Here is a 24469-nt window from a genome sequence, read left to right as displayed (position 1 = left end):
TACGGCTCTCAGATTATATAGCAGAAATCTGCTGACAACTTACCTGTAATGTATATCTGCGATATTAATTACAGCCATCAGAAACTATTGTAGTTCCATGTACTATTAAATAATTGCTGAATCAGGAAGTTAGTTTGTGGCTGATACTCAATGGAGTTTGTGGGAAGCGAGTGTAGCCTGGAGAACAGACTATAGGACTATAGGTCCCAGTAAGCACTGCAGAGTAATATCAAGTGCAAAACTTACAAGGACAATTAGGACGTTGGTAAGATGTATAGCCTTGACTGTTCCTAGAGCATTTACATGTGCAGTTTTAAAGACTAAGTGATCTAGACTATAAGAAAAAGATGCCCAAAAACCAGCCATGCCAGTGAGGGTTCACAATGAGAGCTGGACCCTGGAGTGTGATGCAGCAGAGAAGCTGTATTGAGACACCTGAAGAAGAGCATGATTGAGCAGAAACAAGTCAGACTTTTGCTCTTGGCCAGGATAAAGAAGACACATGAAGAAAAGTGGGGCTAAGGGGGGTCAATGTAGAGACTGTATACAGAAGTTGGAGCAAAGTGCTATCTAATATATTGTCTAAGGCTGTGTGCCCACGATGCGCTTTTTAAGCATTTCCGCAGCAGCAAAAACGCTGCAGAAACGCTTAAAAAATGCATGGTAGAAGGCCTGCCATGTTCCCCAATGATAATCCGCATGTGCTGTGTACATGCTGCGGAAATTTCCGCTGCGGATTATCATTGCGGAGAAATACGCAGCACTACCAATTATTTTGCGTAAGTGCTGCGTTTTCGCCGCCATTGACTTGCATTAGAACGCATGGATTACACATCACTGTATATGTAGATGCGCATTCCATGCGTTTCTATGTGCGGATGGTACCCGGGTGTGGAGGACAGGAGACTCTCCTCCGGACCCGGGTTCCATAGAACCTGTAAAAAAAAGAATAAAATAAAAAATAAATATATATTTACCTTCTGGCGGCCCGAGGTGCGCTCCTCCTCGCATGCTGGCAGTTCGCGATGGACTGAAGGACCTGCGCTGACGTCATAGTCATGTGACGGGTCACGCGACGCTGACGTCGGCTGGTCCTTCAGTGTACCGCTGCCGGCAAGGGAGAACGGTGGGAAGCAAGTCACCGGGGGCCATCAGAGGGTAAGTATATATTTATTTTTTTATTTTTTGACATTCTCTCGGGTCACACTATATAAATCCATGCCATTTGCATGGATTTATATAGTGTGACCAAGTTGACAAGCACTTTCCAAGTGATGCTAAAATCGCTTGGAAAGAGCTTGTCAACCCGCATGCGGAAATGCATGTGAAGAACGCTTCACATCCGCATGTCCCTGGCAGGAAAACGCATGTACAATCCGCATGGGTTTTTTCCGCCAGGGAGATACAGAAACGCTCAGGAAAAATCTGGAGCATTTCTGCATCGTGGGCACATAGCCTAATATATGCTCAGACACCCGATGTAGGCGAGTGAAGGAACTTGCATGCCAGAAAGAAAACTTGGGACCAAGAGATAGCTGCCACTGCAGTTTTAGACCATTTATCTGGCACAAACCTTGCTGGCCATTGTCCTGTCTACAATCAGATAATGTAAATCCCTTGAAAATACTGAGACCTGTAGTGATATACTCCTCAGAGGCGCTGTGTATGGTCCAGAGACTTTAATTGCTGGCATTACATTTAAGAGACTGTGCTTATAACTGATGCTTTGCACTCACGTTGTGAGAGTAACCAGTAAGAGTTGTGCCACGGCTAATGAAAAACCAATGAACTAGTACCAGAGTCTTTATAGCTAAGAACTGCGTGGTAACATTGTTCTAATGGAAAAAAAACACACGCTGCACTTCACGCTCGCTCACCAGCAATGATTTTAATAAATAAAAATCTGGCACTCGGGGAGCACCACTAGGGGGAGCTTAGTACAATTTTTTTTATCATTGAGTTTAACCCCTTGCCAACAGGGTGATTTTGCATTTTTGTGCTTTCATTTTTTCCCTCTTCCTCCAAGAGATGCTGAATTAGCTGAATTAGCAGTATGTGGGCTTGTTTTATGCGTGACAACTTCTATTTTTTTTCAAAGTGACATTAGTCTAGATACAATATTTCTTATATATTCATGTATGGAGTGCCGAAGTTCTTTTTGCAATTGAGATTACTTTTTTCTTCAGAGCACCCGAATAGACCAGTGAGCGACCCCTCTTTTTTTTCTATTAATCATTTTTGGGATCCCGCTCCTGGAACATTGCAGCAGGTACGTGTTCACACTACTAGAAGTTTGACAGCCTTTTTTCTGACCATGTGTCCCTCCCATTCAGTCACAGGTGGTTTTAACTAGCTCTACCAGCCCATACATTGTAAGTAGTGTTGAGCGATACCTTACGATATCAGGAAATATCGTATCGGATTGGATCGGGCCGATACCCAAAAAGTATCGGATATCGCCGATTCCGATACCGGAAACCAATGCAAGTCAATGGGACACAAATATCGGAATGAAAATAAACCCTTTCTTTCCTTGTAGGTTAATTCTACATGAAGTAAAACAACTAAGAATAATGTAGAATGACATGAAAAGCCGGCAATTCATCAGCGGCATACACCGGTACCCGACAATTTACAACAGAAAGAATAGAGCTTCACACATATATTAGATAGATAGAACCATGTCAGTCACATATATATGAAGTACAGTGACAGTGTTGCTTACTGTACTTGTCATTTAGTGTAAAGGATTTATTAAAAAAAATATTAGTGTTTTCGTGCACCGTCTCTTTAAAAAAGCCGGCCGGCAATTCAGCAGCGGTACTCGACAATTTATAACAGACAGAATAGAGCTTCACACATAGATTAGATAGATAGAAACATGTCAGTCACATATATATGAAGTACAGTGACAGTGTTGCTTACTGTACTTGTCATTTAGTGTAAAGGATTTATTTAAAAAAATAATAGTGTTTTCATGCACCGTCTCTTTAAGAAAGCCGGCCGGCAATTCAGCATCTGTACCCGACAATTTAGAACAGAAAGAATAGAGAATCACACATAGATTAGATAGATAGAAACATGTCAGTCACATATATATGAAGTACAGTGACAGTGTTGATTACTGTACTTGTCATTTAGTGTTAAAATAAAGGATTTATTTAAAAAAAAATTGGCGTGGGGTTCCCCTTAATTTTAGGCTCTAGCGGAGGTTAAGCAGACAGCTGGGGCAAATGTTTGAAGCCTGGGAAGGGGGTAATACCCACGGAGCTTCCCAGGCTACTAATATCAGCCCCCAGCTGAATACATAGCCTTTACTAGCTATTAAAATGGGGGACCCCCCAAAAAAATAACGTGGGGTCCCCCCTAATTTAATAGCTAGCACAGGCTAGGCAGACAGCTGGGGGCTGATATTAATAGCCCAGGAAGGGTGCCATGAATATTGGCCCCCTCCCAGGCTAGAAACACCAGCCGTCAGCCGCCCCAGAAATGGCGCATCCATAGGATGCGCCAATTCTGGCACTTAGCCTCGCTCTTCCACGCTGCCCTGGTGCGGTGGCAGGGGGTAATAGGGTTGGGGTTGATGTCAGCTTATAATGCCAGCTGACATCAAGCCCAGGTTAGTAATGGAGAGGCGTCTATAAGACACCCCCATTACTAACCCCATAGTCAAAGTTAAAAGAAAACACAAACACCCAGAATAAAGTCCTTTAATTGAAATAAAGACACAATTCTTTATTGTTCTAAATTAAACCATACTTACCATCACGCCCATTCCAGCTGAAGCCAACGATCTCCTGCAATAAAAGTAAAATAATAAACCAACCTCATCCTTACCTTTCGATGGTTCCCAGGACAGCTCCAGCTCTGCTACATCGAGATGACAGGCTGGACCGCAGCAGAACGCTGCCATCCAGCCTGTCATCCCGCAGACACTGAGAAGCGCAGGCATGCTTGCGCTCCTCAGTGTCTCTCTGTGACGTCATCCAGATGAGCCGAGTTCATGTCCAATGAACTCAGCTCACCTCATGCACGTCACTGACAGCGTGGGAAAGTTCTCCTGCACTCAGCGCTTCAGCGTGAGAATTCTCCCACGCTGTCAGTGACATACATGAGGTGAGGTCATGTCCAATGAACTCAGCTCACCTCATGCACGTCACTGACAGTGTGGGAAAATTCTCACGCTGAAGTGCTGAGTGCAGGAGAATTTTCCCACGCTGTCAGTGACGTACATGAGGTGAGCTGAGTTCATTGGACATGACCTCGGCTCATCTGGATGCCGTCACAGCCAGACACTGAGGAGTGGAAGTATGCCTGCGCTTCTCAGTGTCTGCGGGATGACAGGATGGATGGCAGCGTTCTGCTGCGGTCCAGCCTGTCATCTCGATGTAGCAGAGCTGAAGCTGTCGTGGGAGCCATGGAAAGGTAAGGATGATGTTGCTTTATTATTTTACTTTTATTGCAGGAGATCGTTGGCTTCAGCTGGAATGGGCGTGACGGTAAGTATGGTTTAATTTAGAACAATAAAGAATTGTGTGTTTATTTCAATTAAAGGACTTTTTTCTGGGTGTTGTGTTTTTTTAAATACTTTACTAGAAATTCATGGTGGTCATGTCTAATATTGGCGTGACCCCATGAATTTTGGGCTTAGGGCCAGCTGATAATGCCAAGCTGGCCTTAACCCCTTTATTACCCAGTGAGCCACCGCACCAGGGCCCTGGATGAGTTGGGTACAGCGCCAGAAGATGGCGCTTCAATGAACGCGCCATTTTCTGGGGCGGCTGCGGACTGCAATTTGCAGCGGGGGTGGCCCAGAAAGCTTGGGTCTCCCTGCGCTGCGGATTCCAGCCCCCAGCTGCCTAGTTGTATCTGGCTGGGCACAAAAATAGGGCGAAGCCCCACGCATTTTTTTTTTAAATTATTTCATGAAATTCATGGAATAATTAAGAAAAAAAGGGCTTCCCTATATTGTTGTGTCCAACCAGGTACAAATAGGCAGCTGGTGGTTGGGGGCAGCCCGTTCCTGCCTGCTGTACCTGGCTGGACACAAATATAGTGCGAAGCCCCACGTCAATTTTTTTTAAATCATTTCAGGAAATTCATGAAATAATTAAAAAAAATTGATGTGGGGCTTCGCCCTATATTTGTGTCCAGTCAGGTACAGCAGGCAGGAACGGGCTGCCCCCAACCACCAGCTGCCTATTTGTACCTAGCCGGACACAACAATATAGGGAAGCCCTTTTTTTCTTAATTATTCCATGAATTTCATGAATTTAAAAAAAAAAAACGTGGAGCTTCGCCCTATTTTTGTGTCCAGGCAGGTACAACTAGGCAGCTGGGGGCTGGAGTCTGCAGCGCAGGGAGGCCCAAGCTTTCTGGGCCCCACCCGCTGCAAATTGCAGTCCGCAGCCACCCCGGAAAATGGCGCGTTCATAGAAGCGCCATCTTCTGGCGCTGTACCCAACTCATCCAGGGCCCTGGTGCGGTGGCTCACTGGGTAATAAAGGGGTTAAGGCCAGCTTGGCATTATCAGCTGGCCCTAAGCCCGAAATTCATGGGGTCACGCCAATATTAGACATGACCACCATGAATTTCTAGTAAAGTATTTAAAAAAAACACAAACACCCAGAAAAAAGTTCTTTAATTGAAATAAACACACAATTCTTTATTGTTCTAAATTAAACCATACTTACCATCACGCCCATTCCAGCTGAAGCCAACGATCTCCTGCAATAAAATAAAAATAATAAACCAATCTCATCCTTACCTTTCCATGGCTCCCACGACGGCTCCAGCTCTGCTACATCGAGATGACAGGCTGGACCGCAGCAGAACGCTGCCATCCAGCCTGTCATCCCGCAGACACTGAGAAGCGCAGGCATACTTCCACTCCTCAGTGTCTGGCTGTGACGGCATCCAGATGAGCCGACAATGAACTCGGCTCACCTCATGTACGTCACTGACAGCGTGGGATAATTCTCCTGCACTCAGCGCTTCAGCGTGAGAATTTTCCCACGCTGTCAGTGACGTGCATGAGGTGAGGTCATGTCCAATGAACTCGGCGCACCTCATGCACGTCACTGACAGCGTGGGAGAATTCTCACGCTGAAGCGCTGAGTGCAGGAGAATTTTCCCACGCTGTCAGTGACGTGCATGAGGTGAGCTGAGTTCATTGGACATGACCTCGGCTCATCTGGATGCCGTCACAGCGAGACACTGAGGAGCGCAAGCATGCCTGCGCTTCTCAGTGTCTGCGGGATGACAGGCTGGATGGCAGCGTTCTGCTGCGGTCCAGCCTGTCATCTCGATGTAGCAGAGCTGAAGCTGTCCTGGGAACCATGGAAAGGTAAGGATGAGGTTGCTTTATTATTTCACTTTTATTGCAGGAGATCGTTGGCTTCAGCTGGAATGGGCGTGACTGTAAGTATGGTTTAATTTAGAACAATAAAGAATTGTGTCTTTATTTCAATTAAAGGACTTTTTTCTTGGTGTTTGTGTTTTTTTTAAATACTTTACTAGAAATTCATGGCGGTCATGTCTAATATTGGCGTGACCCCATGAATTTCGGGCTTAGGGTCAGCTGATAATGCCAAGCTGGCCTTAACCCCTTTATTACCCAGTGAGCCACCGCACCAGGGCCCTGGATGAGTTGGGTACAGCGCCAGAAGATGGCGCTTCTATGAACGCGCCATTTTCCGGGGCAGCTGCGGACTGCAATTTGCAGCGGGTGGGGCCCAGAAAGCTTGGGTCTCCCTGCGCTGCAGATTCCAGCCCCCAGCTGCCTAGTTGTACCTGGCTGGACACAAAAATAGGGCGAAGCGCCACACATTTTTTTTTTAATTATTTCATGAAATTCATGGAATAATTAAGAAAAAAAGGGCTTCCCTATATTGTTGTGTCCGGCTAGGTACAAATAGGCAGCTGGTGGTTGGGGGCAGCCCGTTCCTGCCTGCTGTACCTGGCTGGACACAAATATAGTGCGAAGCCCCACGTCAATTTTTTTTTAATTATTTCATGAAATAATTTAAAAAAAAGGGCTTCCCTATATTGTTGTGTCCGGCCAGGTACAAATAGGCAGCTGGTGGTTGGGGGCAGCCCGTTCCTGCCTGCTGTACCTGACTGGACACAAATATAGGGCGAAGCCCCACATAATTTTTTTTTAATTATTTCATGAATTTCCTGAAATAATTTAAAAAAATTGACGTGGGGCTTCACACTATATTTGTGTCCAGCCAGGTACAGCAGGCAGGAACGGGCTGCCCCCAACCACCAGCTGCCTATTTGTACCTGGCCAGACACAACAATATAGGGAAGCCCTTTTTTTCTTAATTATTCCATGAATTTCATGAAGTAATTAAAAAAAAAAAAACGTGGAGCTTCTCCCTATTTTTGTGTCCAGCCAGGTACAACTAGGCAGCTGGGGGATGGAATCTGCAGCGCAGGGAGGCCCAAGCTTTCTGCCCCCCCCCCCCCCCCCGCTGAAAATTGCAGTCCGCGGCCGCCCCGGAAAATGGCGCGTTCATAGAAGCTGGATGCTGTACCTGGCTGGCATACAAAAATATGGCGAAGCCCACGTCAAAAGTTTTGGGAAAAATTTATTAAAAAATAAATAATAATTTAGGGACTGCATCTTTATTAAGTCCTCAAATGTCATTTAGTGTTAAAATAAAGGATTTATTTAAAAAAAAAATGGCGTGGGATCCCCCATAATTTTAGTCTCTAGCGGAGGTTAAGCAGACGGCTGGGGGAGATGTTTGAAGCCTGGGAAGGGGGTAAAACCCACGGAGCTTCCCAGGCTACTAATATCAGCCCCCAGCTGAATACCTAGCCTTTACTAGCTATTAAAATGGGGGACCCCCCCCAAAAAAATGACGTGGGGTCCCCCCTATTTTAATAGCTAGCAAAGGCTAGGCAGACAGCTGGGGGCTGATATTAATAGCTCAGGAAGGGTGCCATGAATATTGGCCCCCTCCCAGGCTAGAAACACCAGCCGTCAGCCGCCCCAGAAATGGCGCATCCATAGGATGCGCCAATTCTGGCACTTAGCCTCGCTCTTCCACGCTGCCCTGGTGCGGTGGCAGGGGGTAATAGTGGTGGGGTTCATGTCAGCGCCAGCTGCCATGAAGCCCAGGTTAGTAATGATGGGTGTCTATAAGACACCCCCATTACTAACCTACAAAGTGTTAAAAAGAAAAAACACACTACACCCAGAAAAAAATAATTTATTTGAAATAAAACACCATTTTATTTAATTCTTAGTTTACTAAAAAAAAATAGTTACCTGTCCACGTTCCTGCGCTGATCTCCCATGCACAGCTGTCACATCTGGAGATGGTGACAGCTGTGCATGGCTGCTGTAAGCTCACGCTGCCGGGAACACGTCCGCTCCCGGCAGCGGGAGCCACTGACTGAGGTTACCGGAGTGCATTCAGGCTGCGCAGCTCCGGAGACCTCCTTTACGGCAGTGCTGTACCGTGGGAATTTCTCACGATACAGCAGTGCCGTAAAGCAGCTAACCGGAGCAGCGCTGCCTTAACTCTGGTGAACCCTTACGGCCCCGTCATTCTAGCGGCGGCGGCGGTTCAGAGCGGTCACATTCTATGTGGCTGCTCTGAACTGGAGATCTTCGTGGGACACTCGTGGACTACTACGGAGGGGTAAGGATAAGGTTGTGGTTTATTATTTTATATTTTATTACAGGAGATCGATGGCTTCGGGGAATTAGGTGTCTAGGTGAGTATAGGTGTAGTTTTTTATTTTTTACTTTATTTTAGGTGGCGATCGGCGGGGACAGGTAATGTATAAACTAATTTCTTTTAGGTAACCCCTGGCCACCAATGACATGTATCTAACATTTATTGGGGACACAGTAGGGCAATTTATATAGCAGGATCAGGCTGATGGGAACTACTGCTCCCATCGAGCTGATCCTGCTGGCAGGAGTGGACGGGGGACAGACATAGGCCGATGGGAGTAGTAGTGTCACATCGGTCTATGTCTGCCTGCACGCACAGACACCCCGCACACACACACACACCCCGCACACACACCCCGCACACACACACACCCCGCACACACACACACCCTGCACACACACACCCCGCACACACACACACCCCGCACACACACACACCCCGCACACACACACACACCCCGCACACACACACACACCCCGCACACACACACACACACCCCGCACACACACACACCCCACACACACACACACCCCGCACACACACACCCCGCACACACACTAATCATGACGGGTCTGGGAGGTGAGGCTGACCTGTGCGGCCGTGGGAAAGTTCATGTGAGTTCATGCAATGCAGTCAAGCATGAACTCACATGAACCCTCTGAGGGCACCGCGGCTACTTCAAATGAACAGCTGATCGGCATCACCTGATACCTCAGCTGTTCATTTGAAATAACCGGCGGGAAAGCGCAGCACAGAACGGGAAAGCCGGCGGTGAAGTCTTTTCACTGCCGGCTTCCCCGCCCGGGTCCTTCGCTCCTTGGTGCTGCGCTCCCCGCCCGGTCCTAATTTACGATTGGGATTGGAGGTGGCGAGGGGAGCGGAGGATCGGGGTGGGAGGCTGCGGGGAAGCAGTATGGGGCTGTGTGATTGTTTAAAAGCCGGCGGCTTTTTACCGCCCGCCGGCTTTTAAACAATCAGGAGAATTCTCCCACGCTGGGATGGCATTCTGATGACAGGCTGGATCTCAGCTGAGCGCTGCCACCCAGCTTGTCATACTTCACAGACACTGCAGAGCGCAGGCATTATGGGAACTTACGATTCCGGTATTCGATATTATAAAAGTATCGGAATTAAGTATCGGAATTCCGATACAGTGAATATCGGCCGATACCCGATATTTCAGTATCGGAATGCTCAACACTAATTGTAAGTTAAAAGCCCAAGCAGAGACATATTGTCCATACAGGCTTACAGCCCAAGAGTGGCATATCCAGTGGTAGCGTAGCGTAGTTTCCCATCATACGAAGGTGACCTTGTCGTGGTTGATGGGCACACATAAATTGTCCAAATTATGCGCAAAAAACCTTCATTTTTCAAAGTGACATTAGTCTAGATACAATATTTCTTATATATTCATGTATGGAGTGCCGAAGTTCTTTTTGCAATTGAAACTTCTAGTTTTAAATCACACCATTCATTTTAAAATACAATATAATGGAAAACAAGTAAAAAATGGAAGCACATTGAAAGAGCAAAAAAATGCAATTTATTTATGTTACTCACTTATATAGCGCCATTAATTCCACAGCGCTTTACAGACCTCATCATCACTGTCCCCATTGGGGCTCACAATCTAAATTTCCTCTCAGTATGTATTTTATGTCTGAGAGGAAACTGGAGAACCCGGAGGAAACCCATGCAAACACGGGAAGAACATACAAACTCCTTACAGATGTCCTAAATCGGACTTGACCTAGGATCCTAGTGCTGCATGGTTACTGTGCTAACCACCGAGCCATTTTGCTGCAATTCCACCATTTTTGGTGGTATGGGGGGTATTTTTAAGTCATTCAGCACCTGAGTCCACATCATATACATGGATTCGATATTAGACGTACGAGTGAATCAAATGTTGGAAAGGAACTGATGTTTAGATTTCGGACAATGATCTCCTATGAATTTCAGATCATATGCAATAAAAAAGCAGCAAGGCTACAAAAAACTATCATATTTTTCACTTACTGTACCTCAGCTTTTTGTTAGAATAAATATATAATTGATCCTTATCCAATATATTGAAAAATTTAGTTTACAAAAAGAAAAAAAGTGGGTAGAAAGATTATAGTAAATAAAAGTAAAGAAACAAATGCATTGATCTGCTCTATGTCTAATTATCCATCACTGATTCATCAATAATATAGCATATAATACTGTGCAGTGTATTCCAGCCTACTCACAATTTATAATCCACTCAGCTCCATCCTATAAAACATTCAGTGTCTTTGTCTCACTTGCTGGGTCCTCTGATAATTTGTATCTCTGCATCTAGAAAGGAGCTCTCAAACTTTATGAATGCAAGAAAACAGATCTTTTTATAACAGGTCATCAAAATGTTCCTTCTTGAAAAATCGAATGGCATAAAAACAGCATTATTTTGTGGGCATCACGACCACAGAGAGTTTTCTTTGGGGCAATTCAAAATCAAAGAAGAGGAACATATGAATATGGAATGTGAATGATTACAGGCTTTATCACGATTACATCTTATTAAAGAGGAGTTTTCACCAAATTTTTCATGTTGAACTGAACACACGATGTAATAGGCACTGCAGAGCAGGATAAAATGTTTTTTGTTTTTTTTAATTTCGTCTCTCTATTGCGGAGCTATTAGAGATCAAAGTACTTGGTGCCCAAGTGGGCATTACCAGAGAGATTTCACTGGGGGCATGTACTTCCTATTTCTGAAGGTGACCAATCATAAGCAGGCAGCAATACACTGAGGAAAGTAGAGAGACAGAGATGAAGGCACTCACTGAGGCGTGTGGAGCGGCAAAGGGTAAGATGGCCAAATGTGTATGTAGATAGTAGATCTTTCCTAACATCACATGAGAAACCAATAAAAACCGCAGCGGGCGTATGGGTCCTGATGGAGGCTTCCATGTTACCAAATAACCTTGGCATAGTGAAGATAAAGCTCACACCTCAGCTGATGCCGATGAAGGCAGAGGAAATGGTCATGCAGATGCCATGGCCAAGGAAGCAGCAAAGAGGTCCAGAGTCGAGAGTCTAGTATCAATGATGACCAGGATCTAGGTGGCATCTATTATTCCTGATATTTTTGAATCCCTACAGAAGCAAAAGGACTGGGAGATGCAGGGAGCCCAGCTGACTGAGGAAGGTATGTGGAAAAAAGGCGGTAAGCTTTTCCTCTCACTCTTGACTAACACATTTATCAAAAACAGCTATGTGTGTGATTTGTTGGACAAGGTATGGGTGGTGTCAGGGTTCAGTGCCCAGGTAGCCAGGTACACACAGTCTTGTATGACGTGTGCCAGACAATGTAGGAAAAACTGTAAAGACTCGGCAGAAACACACCCCTTGTTCTCTCTACCGTTTCAGAGATTGCAGATTGACTATATACAGCTACCATGAGTAGGGGTATATGGGGTTGTGTTTGTTTGTGTTGATATCTTTTCAGGTTGGCCTAAGGAATATCTGGTGCAGAAAGCTTCAAGGTTACTGTTCAAAAAACTCATGAAGGAGGTGATACGTAGATATGGGGTTCCTGAAGCGATTGCAAGTGATACAGGTACAGATTTTACAGGAGAGGTCATGAGGGAGCTTTTGCAGTCTCTGGGAATTAAAGAAGTTGTCCACTACTTTTACATTGATGCCCTATCTGTAGCATAGGGCATCAATGTCTGATCGTCCGGGGTCCTGCACCCGGCACCCCCACTGATCAACTGTCATCGGTGTCGGCGGCCGGAAGTACTTACTTGTGGAGCTTGGTCGTCTAGGTGCAGTTGCCGCCGTGGCATACTGCACATCCGCCTCCCATTGAACTGAATAGGAGGCGGATGTGCAGTACCCCGTGGCAGCCACTATAACTTGATGGCCAAGCTCTGCAAGTAAGTATTTCCGGCCGGCGGATGCAGCATGATAGCTTGACCAGCTATGTACAAGCCTTGCATAATAGACTAAACAGTGTGATAAACAGATGTATTCTTCCATTCCAGACCCTGAATCAATGTCAGGAGTATATATCTCAAGTCGTGAGACTGGGGGTCTTGAAAAGTCACATGAGAAAAAGCTGTGCGCTTATTTCAGTGACCTGCCTCCCCTGACCTGTCAGACATAGGAGGCAGGCAGCAGGCATGGAATAGAGAGTGAGAGCTGCAAGTGCAATGTTCCACCCTGAAGCACTTGCAGCTCATTTGCATATGATTTCAAAGCTGGATTTCTCAGAAATGGCTAAATGGATTTCTACAATCAAGGTATGAATTTAATCAGTATGAAAGCGCCCGTACATATATGCCATTAGTTTGAGATATAAAATTATCATAATAGGTTCCCCTTAAATAACTATATAGTAATAAGTGCCAGGAAGAAGAACAATTCAGTCAATAGGCAGTAAGACGACACAACTCAGAAAGGGGAGCCATTGTGTACTGATTGCTGAAGCATGAGTTGTGTAAAAATTGTCCATCTTCTGTACCATCATCACTATATCTCATAGGAGCCTCAATTACAGGGGAAAACACAGCTCTATGTAGTGACATCAGTCACAATCTGTCCCAATCTGTGATTGCTTAGACCCAACAGCTCTGCATACAGAGCAACCAGCAGGTGGGCAAATATTCAATTGCCTGGAAGCCTGGTTCAGATGGCTTTATTTCATGGGCTGCATATGGACCACAATACACGGACTGACGGTGGGTTTCCCGACCCAAACTTACAGCCTCATACAGTTATATGAAAAAGTTTGGGCACCCCTATTAATCTTAAGCTTAATGTTTTCTTAAAATTGGTGTTTTTGCAACAGCTATTTCAGTTTGATATATGTAATAACTGTTGGACATAGTAATGTTTCTGCCTTGAAATGAGGTTTATTGAACTAACAGAAAATGTGCAATCTGCATTCAAACTAAATTTGACAGGTGCATAAGTATGGGCACCTCACCAGAAAAGTGACATTAATATTTAGTAGATCCTCCTTTTGCAAAAATAACAGCCTCTAGTCGCTTCCTGTAGCTTTTAATGAGTTCCTGGATCCTGGATGAAGGTATTTTTGACCATTCCTCTTTACAAAACATTTCCAGTTCAGTTAAGTTTGATGGTCGCAGATCATGGACAGCCCTCTTCAAATGATCCCACAGATGTTCAATGATATTCAGGTCTGGGGACTGGGATGGCCATTCCAGAACATTGTAATTGTTCCTCTGCATGAATGCCTGAGTAGATTTGGAGCGGTGTTTTGGATCATTGTCTTGCTAAAATATCCATCCCCTGCGTAACTTCAACTTTATCACTGATTCTTGAACATTATTGTCAAGAATCTGCTGATACTAAGTGGAATCCATGCGTCCCTCAACTTTAACAAGATTCCCGGTGCCGGCATTGGCCACACAGCCTCAAAGCATGATGGAACCTCCACCAAATTTTACTGTGGGTAGCAAGTGTTTTTCTTGGAATGCTGTGTTTTTTTGCCGCCATGCATAACGCCTTTTTGTATGACCAAACAACTCAATCTTTGTTTCATCAGTCCACAGGACCTTCTTCCAAAAAGAAATTGGCTTCTCCAAATGTGCTTTTGCATACCTCAGCCGACTCTGTTTGTGGCGTGCTTGCAGAAATGGCTTCTTTCGCATCACTCTCCCATACAGCTTCTCCTTGTGCAAAGTGCGTTGTATAGTTGACCGATGCACAGTGACACCATTTGCAGCAAGTTGATGCTGCAGCTCTCTGGAGGTGGTCTGAGGATTGTCCTTGACTGATCTCACCATTCTTCTTCTCTGCCCTTCTGATGTTTTTCTTGGCCTGCCACTTCTGGCCTTAACAAGAACTGTCCCTGTGTTCTTCCATTTCCTTACTATATTCCTCACAGTGGAAACTGACAGGTTAAATCTCTGAGACAGCTTTTTGTATCCTTCCCCTGAACAACTATGTTGAATAATCTTTGTTTTCAGATCATTTGGCAGTTGTTTTGAGGAGTCCATGATGCCACTCTTCAGAGGAGATTCAAACAGGAGAACAACTTGCAAGTGGCCACTTTAAGTAGCTTTTCTCATGACTGCATGCACCTGGCTATGAAGTTCGAAGCTCAATGAGGTTACAAAACCAAAAAAAGTGCTTTAGTAAGTCAGTAAAAAGTAGGTAGGCGTATTTAAAACAAGAAAATGATAAGGGTACCCATACTTATGCACCTGTCAAATTTTGTTTGAATGCAGATTGCACATTTTCTGTTAGTACAATAAATCTCATTTCAAGGCAGAAACATTACTGTGTCCAACAGTTATTACATATATCAAACTGAAATAGCTGTTGCAAAAACACCAATTTTAAGAAAACATTAAGCTTAAGATTAATAGGGGTGCCCAAACTTTTTCATATAAATGTATATGACTATAAGGCTGTGTGCCCACTATGCGTTTTTAAGCGTTTCCGCAGCGGCAATTCTGGTGCAGAAACGCATAAAAAATGCTTGGTAGAAGGCCTGCCATGTTCTCCAATGATAATCCGCATGTCCTGTGTACATGCTGCAGAAATTTCCGCTGCGGATTATCATTGCGGAAAAATACGCAGCACTACCAATTATTTTGCGGAATCGCGGCGTTTTCGCCACCATTGACTTGCATTGGACCGTATTACATCCGCATCACTGCATCTGTACATGCGGATAACATGCGGTTCAATGTGCGGATGGTACCCGGGTCTTGAGAAGAGGAGACTCTCCTCCAGACCCGGGTACCATAGTACCTGTAAAAAAAGAATAAAATAAAAATATGCATTATACTTACCTTCTGATGGCCCCCGGTCTCCATAGTGATCCGTCCTGGCTTGCCGGCAGCTTGCGATGGTCTAAAAAGGACCTGTCATGACGTCATTTAGTCGGTCACGTGACCCGTCACATGACTAAATGACGTCATGGCAGGTCCTTTTAGTCTACCGCGAGCTGCCAGCAAGCCAAGACGGATCGGATAAGGACACCGGGGGCCATCAGAAGGTAAGTATGATATTTATTTTTTATTTTTTACCATTCTTTTACACTATACCCTTTGCATGGATTTATATAGTGTGACCAAGTTGTCAAGCACTTTCCAAGTGATGCTAAAATCGATTGGAAAGCGCTTGTCAACCCGCATGCGGAAATGCAAGTGAAGAACACTTCACATCCGCATGTCGCTGGCAGGAAAAACGCATGTACAATCCGCATGTACAATCTTCATGCGTTTTTTCTGCCAGGGAAATGCAGAAACGCTCAGGAAAAATCCGGAGCATTTCTGCATCGTGGGCACATAGCCTAAAGCTGTAAGTTCGGGGTGGTCCATATGCAGACCGTGATATATGGATGTCTGAACCCGGCTCAATTAAATTGTGAAATTACAGCTTATATGCTGCTACCCCTTGGTCGGAGGTCCCAAATATAACTTTGGTGTATGCAGCAATTCAATAACTTATGATGTATATGCCAAAGCTGCCATAGAGTGGTGCTGAACATCCCATATCCACTTTATTTATAACTAAGCTCTTACAGGGTATGTCTGTATGCAAGAATTCTTTTTAACCCCTTAACAACCACTGATACGCATTAAAACGGCGGCCGTTAAGGGGCCTTACTCTCTCATCGCTGTTTTACAATGGCGAACGGGAATAATAGAATAGTGCTGTACCACTGCTGAAATTCCAGTGGGTGATAGATGTACATAACAGCTTACACCCTGCGGTATTGGCCCCCACAGGTTTTGGAGCCAATCGGAGCAGATTAACCCCTTGAATACTGCTGTCAATCACGACAGCGGTATCTAAGTGGCTAAGAGGGGGTTAAAAGACCCCCTATGATCGTAATTGCAAGTGCCGATCGTTGCCATGGTACCCTGAAGTCATCTGATAACTAGAGTGAATAGTGGCCTGTGAGATCCTGCTATAAGCAGCGTCTTACAGGCACAATCACTGACAGGTCTCCGGTACTGCTGTACACAAGCACTGAATTGCATGAGACCAACTGAGACCAACGATCAGAGTAAAAATTATACATGTCCCACAGCGGGACATGTATAAAAAGTAAAAAAAAAAGTAAAATAAAATGTGTAAAAAAAACACAAACAAAGTGCACAAAAATCACGAAAAGCCGTTTCGCCATTAAAAACGTAGCGTTTGTGATAACACAAAGATAAACAAAAAAAAGTACGCATAATTGGTATTGACGCGTCTAGAACGACCTGATCTATAAAATAGGCACGTTATTTATTCCATAGGGAGAATTCAGTAAAAAAAATAAAAAAATACATCAAAAACGTTGCTTTTTCATCATACTGACACACAACACATTGAATAAAAAGAGATCAAAAAGTCCATTTTTGTACAATATTATTTTTAGTCTGTAAAAGTAGCAAGGCATAAAAAAAAGACTGAATCTGGCATCGCTGTAATTGTACTAACCTGATGAACAAATCTGTCTTATCACTTTTACCACGCGGTGAACCGCGCAAAAAAAATAACAATAACTGAATTGCTGGATTTTGTTCATTCTGTGTCTGAAAAATCTGACTAAAAAGAGATCAAAAAACGTTATGTACCCCAAAATGGTACCAAAATTATCTTCAACTCGTCGCGCAAGAAATAAACCCTCATACCGTTCTGTTCGCCGAACAATAAAAAAGTTACAGCGCTCAGAATATGGTGACAAAATAACTTTTTTTTAAAAAAAGCATTACTGCTGTGTGGTAGCAGCAAAGCATAAAAAAAGCTGATATAAATCTGGCATCACTGTAATCGCACCAACCCGAAGAATAAATCCTCCTTATCACTTATACTACGCGGTGAACCGTGCAAAAATAAAAATAAGAACTATTCTTGTACTGCTGTCTATTTGTTCATTCCAGCTCTCAAAAATCAGAACAAGGCTCAGCTCACATTTATCCTGCACGCTCCGCTGAGCGCTTACGTCGAGGTTTCTGTGTAAATCCCAAAAACCGCGATTTAGACAAAACCCCAGATGGAACCATTCACTTATGAGGCCGATGGAGTCCATTTGGACTGGTCTGTGTGCCGGCAGTGTCCCTTTATTTTAGGCGTCTTCTTAGTGCACAAATGTGGACGACCAGAGTTCTGTGAATGCCTCAAAAGATGGAGACCACCGGAACAGATGCCAAACAGAGTTCAAAGTGTCGCCATCTGCCTCATTATGGTGGGTGGTTGTGTTGGGTGTCTGAATCGCATTTTTGTGGGATTTACACAGAAACCCTCAGCACACAAGAATGTGATCCCAGCCTTATACTGAAAGCAAAAAATGTTATATGTACCCCAAAATGTTACTAATAAAAACCCTAATGTATCCCACACAAATCCAGCGCCCACTCAGGTCCGTCATCTGTCATTGGAAATATAGGGGGTCCTACGTTACTGATACAACAAAGACTCTGGAAAAATTGCACGTCTCCAACACCCTCTCAAATAAAATTCAATAAAATCTGCACTTCCAAATCCAAATGTCCCCCTCCTTCTGAGCCCCACTGTGTATAAACCACAGTAAGGGGCCACATATTTGGCATTATTGGAGTGGGGAGAGCCCAATGAACAATTTATGCATGTCTCCAGAAGCACAAGCTGGGCACAATGTATGGGGGTGCTACAATATATAGGCGCACAATGTATGGACACTAAACTGGCATATTTGCAATTCTCAAGAATAAAGCCTATCGTGGATGTTACATAATAGTCACTGCAGCCATAGATTAATTCATTGAGAGGTACAGTTTCTACAATGGAGGTCACTTTTGTTTTTTTTCTGTTTTGTTTTGGCACCTTAGGGGCTCTGCAAATGTCGCCCACAAAGTATTCTACCAAAATCTGTGCTTCAAAAGCCAAATAGCACTCCTTCCTTCTCAGCCCTGATGTGTGGCCAAACAGTAGTTTCTGATGACAATAAATTGTAGGGCCCGCTTTTACCTATTGACCATTGCGTAACTGCCAAATTTGCAGCAAATACAAAAATTACATTTTTAACACTAAAATGTTATATTTCCACGTCCTAATGTTATAAAATTCTATGAAGCACCCATGGGTTCAAAATACTCACTACACCCCTAGTTGAATTCTTTAAGCAGTGAGTTTCCAATATAGGGTCACCTGGGGAGGTTTCTGCTGATTTGACACCTCAGGGGCTCGGCAAATTGCGCCCACAATCTGTTCAAATGGAATCTACCTTCTAAAAGCCAAGTAACGCTCCTCCCATCCGAGCCCTGCCATGTGTCCAAACAGAACTTTTTTACTCCATGTGGGGTATTGCCATGTTCTGAAGAAAGTGGGTAACAAGCTGTGTGGTCTGCCTTTTCACTTCTTGAAAAAGTGAAAATTTTGGGGCTAAAGCAACATTTTTGTGAATATATAGGCTCTGCAAAGTCCATTCAAATATAAATAGGTCCCTACTGAAGCAGGTTTTGGAAATTTCTTGGAAAAAAATAAAAATTGCTACTAAACTTTTAATCCTTCTAACATCCTAACAAAATATAATGACGTTTGAAAAATTATACAGATGTAAAGTAGACATATGGGAAATGTGACACTAAAAGCCCAACAAAAAAGGAATACATTAATAAAATAAACTAGTCTGTAAATATGGAAAAAGGGTATATAAGAAAAGGTACTATTCATAAATTCAAACAACTATGGGCTTCGTGGATTGAAAAGTCAGGGCTCGCGTCTAGGGAATTAATGAGACACAGATTAGGCTTGATTTAATAAGGAGGACTCCTAGGTATCAGACCCATGTGTACGCTAGGTACTGCTTGCACATATCTATGTGTCCCTGCCTTGAGGGCTCCGGCGCTGAGCCGGCATCTTTCCCCACACTTGATACCTGATTTAATCAGCCATCAAGTGCCTTCAACAGCCGCACAAGGATCTGAGATCCACCCATGGTTGTTAACCAATCACTAATAGCGGCATTTAACACTCATCGGCCGAAAGCGCATCACAAGTCCCGCCCACCGACGCACCTGTCACATGATTGCAGGGCACCGTTGGGTTGTCATGACAGCCGGAGGTCTGCCTCTCATCACGATCACCCTGGCCGGTGTTCATAAAAGACCATGACTTTTGCTATACATAGCAGTGATGAAGCCCTCCTATGTAAAGCAGTGGCACGCAGAATAATGCTATTTCAAGTCTCCTAAGGGGACTATTAAACACAGTAAAAAGTAAAATAAAAAGTTTTAAAAAAAATATAAAAAAAACACACAAAAGTTCAAATCATCCACCTTAAGCCCCATTAAAAATAAAACAATTAAAAATATGCATATTTGATATCGCCGCATTCAGAAATATCCAATCTATCAAAATATAAAGTAAATTAATCTAAACGGGGTAACGATAAAAAATCTAATTACCAGAATTACAGTTTTTTGGTCCCCGCAAGATTGCAATAAAAATGCAATAAGAGGCGATTAAAACATTGTATCTACCCCAAAATTGTATCAATAAAAATGTCAGCTCAAGCTGCAAAAGCATAAGTCCTCACCCGGCCCCAGATCTCGAAAAATGGAGACGCTACAGGTCTTGGAATATGGCAACAAATGCAAAACAAAAACTTTTTTTCATACAAATTTCGGAATTTTTTTTTCACCGCTTAAATAAAAAATAAAATATACATATTTGGTATCTGTGTACTCGTACTGACCACGGGAATCATATTCACAGGTCAGTTTTACCATATAGAGAACATGGTAAATAAAAAAATAAAAAAAACAATTGTGGAATTGCACTTTTTTGTGCAATTTCACTACACTTGGAATTTTATTTTCATTTTTACTGTACCCTGCATGAAAAAATTAACGGAGTCATTCAAAAGTACAACTCGTCCCACAAAAAACAAGCCCTTATGTGCCTATATTGACAGAAAATTATAAAAGTTATGTATCTTGGAAGAAGGGGAGGAAAAAACTAAAACGAAAAGCGGAAAATCGCCCCGGGAGTGAAGGAGTTAAATAGTGATGGGTGAGCACTACACTGTGTTCCAAATTATTATGCAAATAATATTATCTCAGGTTTTCCCAAATTACCTATATGAATTGCAGTCATTGTAATTTTCCAGTCAAATAACTATTAGAGTACAATTGAAAGGTTTTTGTACAAACTGCCTATGATAACAGTATATTTTTAAAAAAATAAAAAACTCAAACTGCACTCAAAATGCATGTTCCAAATTATTATGCACAGTAGAGTTTTCGACCTTTTCATTTTAATAAAGAACAAAAAAATGGTCATTTTTGAAATTATAAGCATTAGCAGGTTATTACAACTGAAATCAAACAGTTTTCAACTCAAAACTTTATTCTAGGTGATGTTACATTTGTACATAGGACCCCTTGTTCGAAAGGAGCTTCTGAACTTTCTCGTCCATTGAATTTGTCAGGTTTTGGATGGTTTCTGCTTCAATTGTTTTACATGAGGACAGAATACCCTCCCAGAGCTGTTGCTTAGATGTGAACTGCCTCCCGCCATCATAGACACTCCTTTTGATGATGCTCCAGAGGTTCTCAATGGGGTTGAGGTCAGGGGAGCATGGGTGCCACACCATAAGTTTGTCCCCTTTTATGCCCATAGCAGCCAGAGATGCAGATGTGCTTTGTGCAGCATGAGATGGGGCATTATCATGCATGAAATGATCTCGATGGTCCAGATGGATGGAGTGGAGGATGGCTGGTTGATGGACGCCCCATGCAAACACGGCTACGGCGCTAATAAGGAGGAGGTGGAGTAATGTTTTGGGCTGGAATCATGGGTAGAGAGATTGTCGGCCCTTTTAGGATCCCTGAAGGGGTAAAGATGAACTCCATAATGTATGTTGAGTTTCTCAAACAGCACTTCCTTCCATGGTTCAAGAAGAAGAACCGTGCATTCCGCAGCAAGATCATTTTCATGCATGATAATGCCCAGTCTCATGCTGCACATAACACATCTGCATCTCTGGCTGCTATGGGCATAAAAGGGGACAAACTTATGGTGTGGCCCCCATGCTCCCCTGACCTCAACCCCATTGAGAACCTCTGGAGCATCATCAAAAGGAGTGTCTATGATGGCGGGAGGCAGTTCACATCTAAGCAACAGCTCTGGGAGGGTATTCTGTCCTCATGTAAAACAATTGAAGCAGAAACCATCCAAAACCTGACAAATTCAATGAAGGAGAGAGTTCAGAAGCTCCTTTCGAACAAGCGGTCCTATGTGCAAATGTAACATCACCTAGAATAAAGTTTTGAGTTGAAAACTGTTTGATTTCAGTTTGTAATAACCTGCTAATGCTTATAATTTCAAAAATGACCATTTTTTTGTTCTTTATTAAAATGAAAAGGTTGAAAACTCTGCTGTGCATAATAATTTGGAACATGCATTTTGAGTGCAGTTTGAGTTTTTTATTTTTTTTTAAATATACTGTTATCATAGGCAGTTTGTACAAAAACCTTTCAATTGTACTCTAATAGTTATTTGACTGGAAAATTACAATGATTGCAATTCATATAGGTAATTTGGGAAAATCTGAGAAAATATTATTTGCATAATAATTTGGAACACAGTGTAAAATGCTTGGGTTGCTCGATGCTCGGGTCAAGCACATTGGAATACTCGGGTGCAAAGAGCCCAATGTAAGTCTATGGGAAACTCGAGCATTTTTCAGGCGGCTCCCCCCGGCGGTCTGCAGAGGGCCTAAAAATTGCCCAAATCGATGGGAACAGTGCTCAAATGACATGGGAACAGCATGGGGAAGACCCCTGGAAGCATTTTTGACTCCCAGGCCACTTCTGTCAACAACGTTGTCAGAGTATTAAGCCACTTTTATGGACTCACAATAAAACATACAAAAACGAAACCAAAATGGATTTTCCTGGGAAATATGTTAAGGAACATCCTTTCCAGGGTAATGACTTGTATATAAAGCAAAATAAATAACCAAAACCAAAAATACTCCTCCACACCTTGGGCTATGTTCACACTTAGCGTTTTTGATGCGTTTTTGCACTTTTGCATTGCTTTCAACTGTGACAAATGCATTCAGCAGGAAATGTCATTTTAACATTTTACAACCTTATCTGGCCATGTGGTGTGTGAGATATCATCAGACACATCGTGTTTCATTTATGAAGGAGGGACTCTGAAAGTCACAAAGCCTATTTTTATAGGGTCATCAGGCGGCCTTTACTATTCTTAAAGGGCCAGCAGTCGGCCCTCACTATTCTTAGAGAGCCATCAGCCGGCTATGTTTTATTGTTCCCATTACTAAAGAGTGGGTCTCCTATACTGTTATTGTGTATGCAATGAGCGGCAGGGCTGCCCCAAATGTGGACGCACCCCAATACCACTTTGAAAATTTGGACGCACCCCAATACCCCTTTGAATGGACTTAGAGGAGGGCCTCCTGAAAACAATGTTCCCATAATTAGGAAGTGGGTCTGCCATTGTGTTTGCCTCTGCAGTGAATGCAAGGGCTGCCAAAAATTGGGAGGCACTCCAATGCCCCTTGGAAGAGACGTAGAGGAGGGCCTCATTAAAAATGTTCCCATTAGAACGGAGCGGGTGTCCTATACTTGTAATGCCCATGCACTAAGTGTATGGGCTGACAAACATTTACCCCTGGGGGGTATACATGAACATACTGTTAAAAAAAATTTTTTTACGGGCATAAGCACCCTTTAAAAAAATTATGTGGGAGTTGCATCACGGACCACGGTCACCCTGGTGATATGGTGGTGGAGGATGAGGAGAAGGAGGAGGACAAGAGCAAATAGCCAAAATCAGGAAGCGTATACCCATGTGTGGGTGTGAAGAGGTGCAGGGGAATACACCTCCCAAAAAATTTACTGGATTTGTGTTTATGTTACGCTGCTATCATTTGGTGGTGTTCAGAAGTCTGGCCCAATCCAGCCCTTGTTCATTTTTATAAGAGTCAGCCTGTCAGCATTTTCAGTTGACAGGCGGATGCGCTTATTAGTTATAATTCCACCAGCGGCACTAAAAACCCGCTCTGATAAAATGCTGGCGGCAGGGTAGGCCAGGACCTCCAATGCGAAGAGAGGCCGTTCATGCCACATATCCAGCTTGGATACCCAATAATTATAAGGCACAAAGGAATCACGGAGGACGTTGGTACGGTTGGCAAGGTACTCCCTCAGCATCTTCCCAAACTTGGCATTCCTTGTGAGAGTACCCTGTGCCTCAGGGCCTGTGCGATGGGAGGGGCTGAGAAAACTCTCCCAGAACTTTGACAGTGTTCCCCTGCCTCTGCTGGATTGAAGTTGTGTCTCTCTCGCCTCTACTCCTTGGTTGTCCAACGAACTGTAACCTCTGCCGCCAGCGTTTTCAGATGGGAATTTTTTTAATAGTTCCGCAACAAGGGCCTTCTGGTACTGCCCCATTTTTGTAGACCTGTCCGCCTCAGGAATAAGAGATAGAAAGTTCTCCTTGTAGTGTGGGTCTAGAAGTGTCACCAACCAGTAATGACTGTCACCCAAAATTGTGAGAACGCGAGGGTCATTTCCCATGGGAAAGGCAGCGTAACATAAACTCAGCCATGCGTTCCAGACTGCTAACAGGCAAGACTTCTGTGTCCTCACCAAGAGGATTACTGACCATGCTCTCCTCCTCCACCTCCTCTCTCTGTCCTCTGGCCATCCACACTGAACAGACGCTAAGACAGTTGTGCAGGTAGTACCGTCTATAGCGCATGAAACTAGCTCCTGTTCTTCCTCCTCTTCCTCATTGAGCCTGGGCTGTGTGCAATC

Source organism: Phyllobates terribilis, unplaced genomic scaffold (assembly GCF_046119375.1).
Source record: "Phyllobates terribilis strain yellow unplaced genomic scaffold, ASM4611937v1 Scaffold_9__5_contigs__length_417890890, whole genome shotgun sequence".
NCBI classification, from domain to species: domain Eukaryota; kingdom Metazoa; phylum Chordata; class Amphibia; order Anura; family Dendrobatidae; genus Phyllobates; species Phyllobates terribilis.
The sequence above is the reverse complement of the archived record's forward strand: the minus strand, read 5'-3'. Positions refer to the sequence as shown.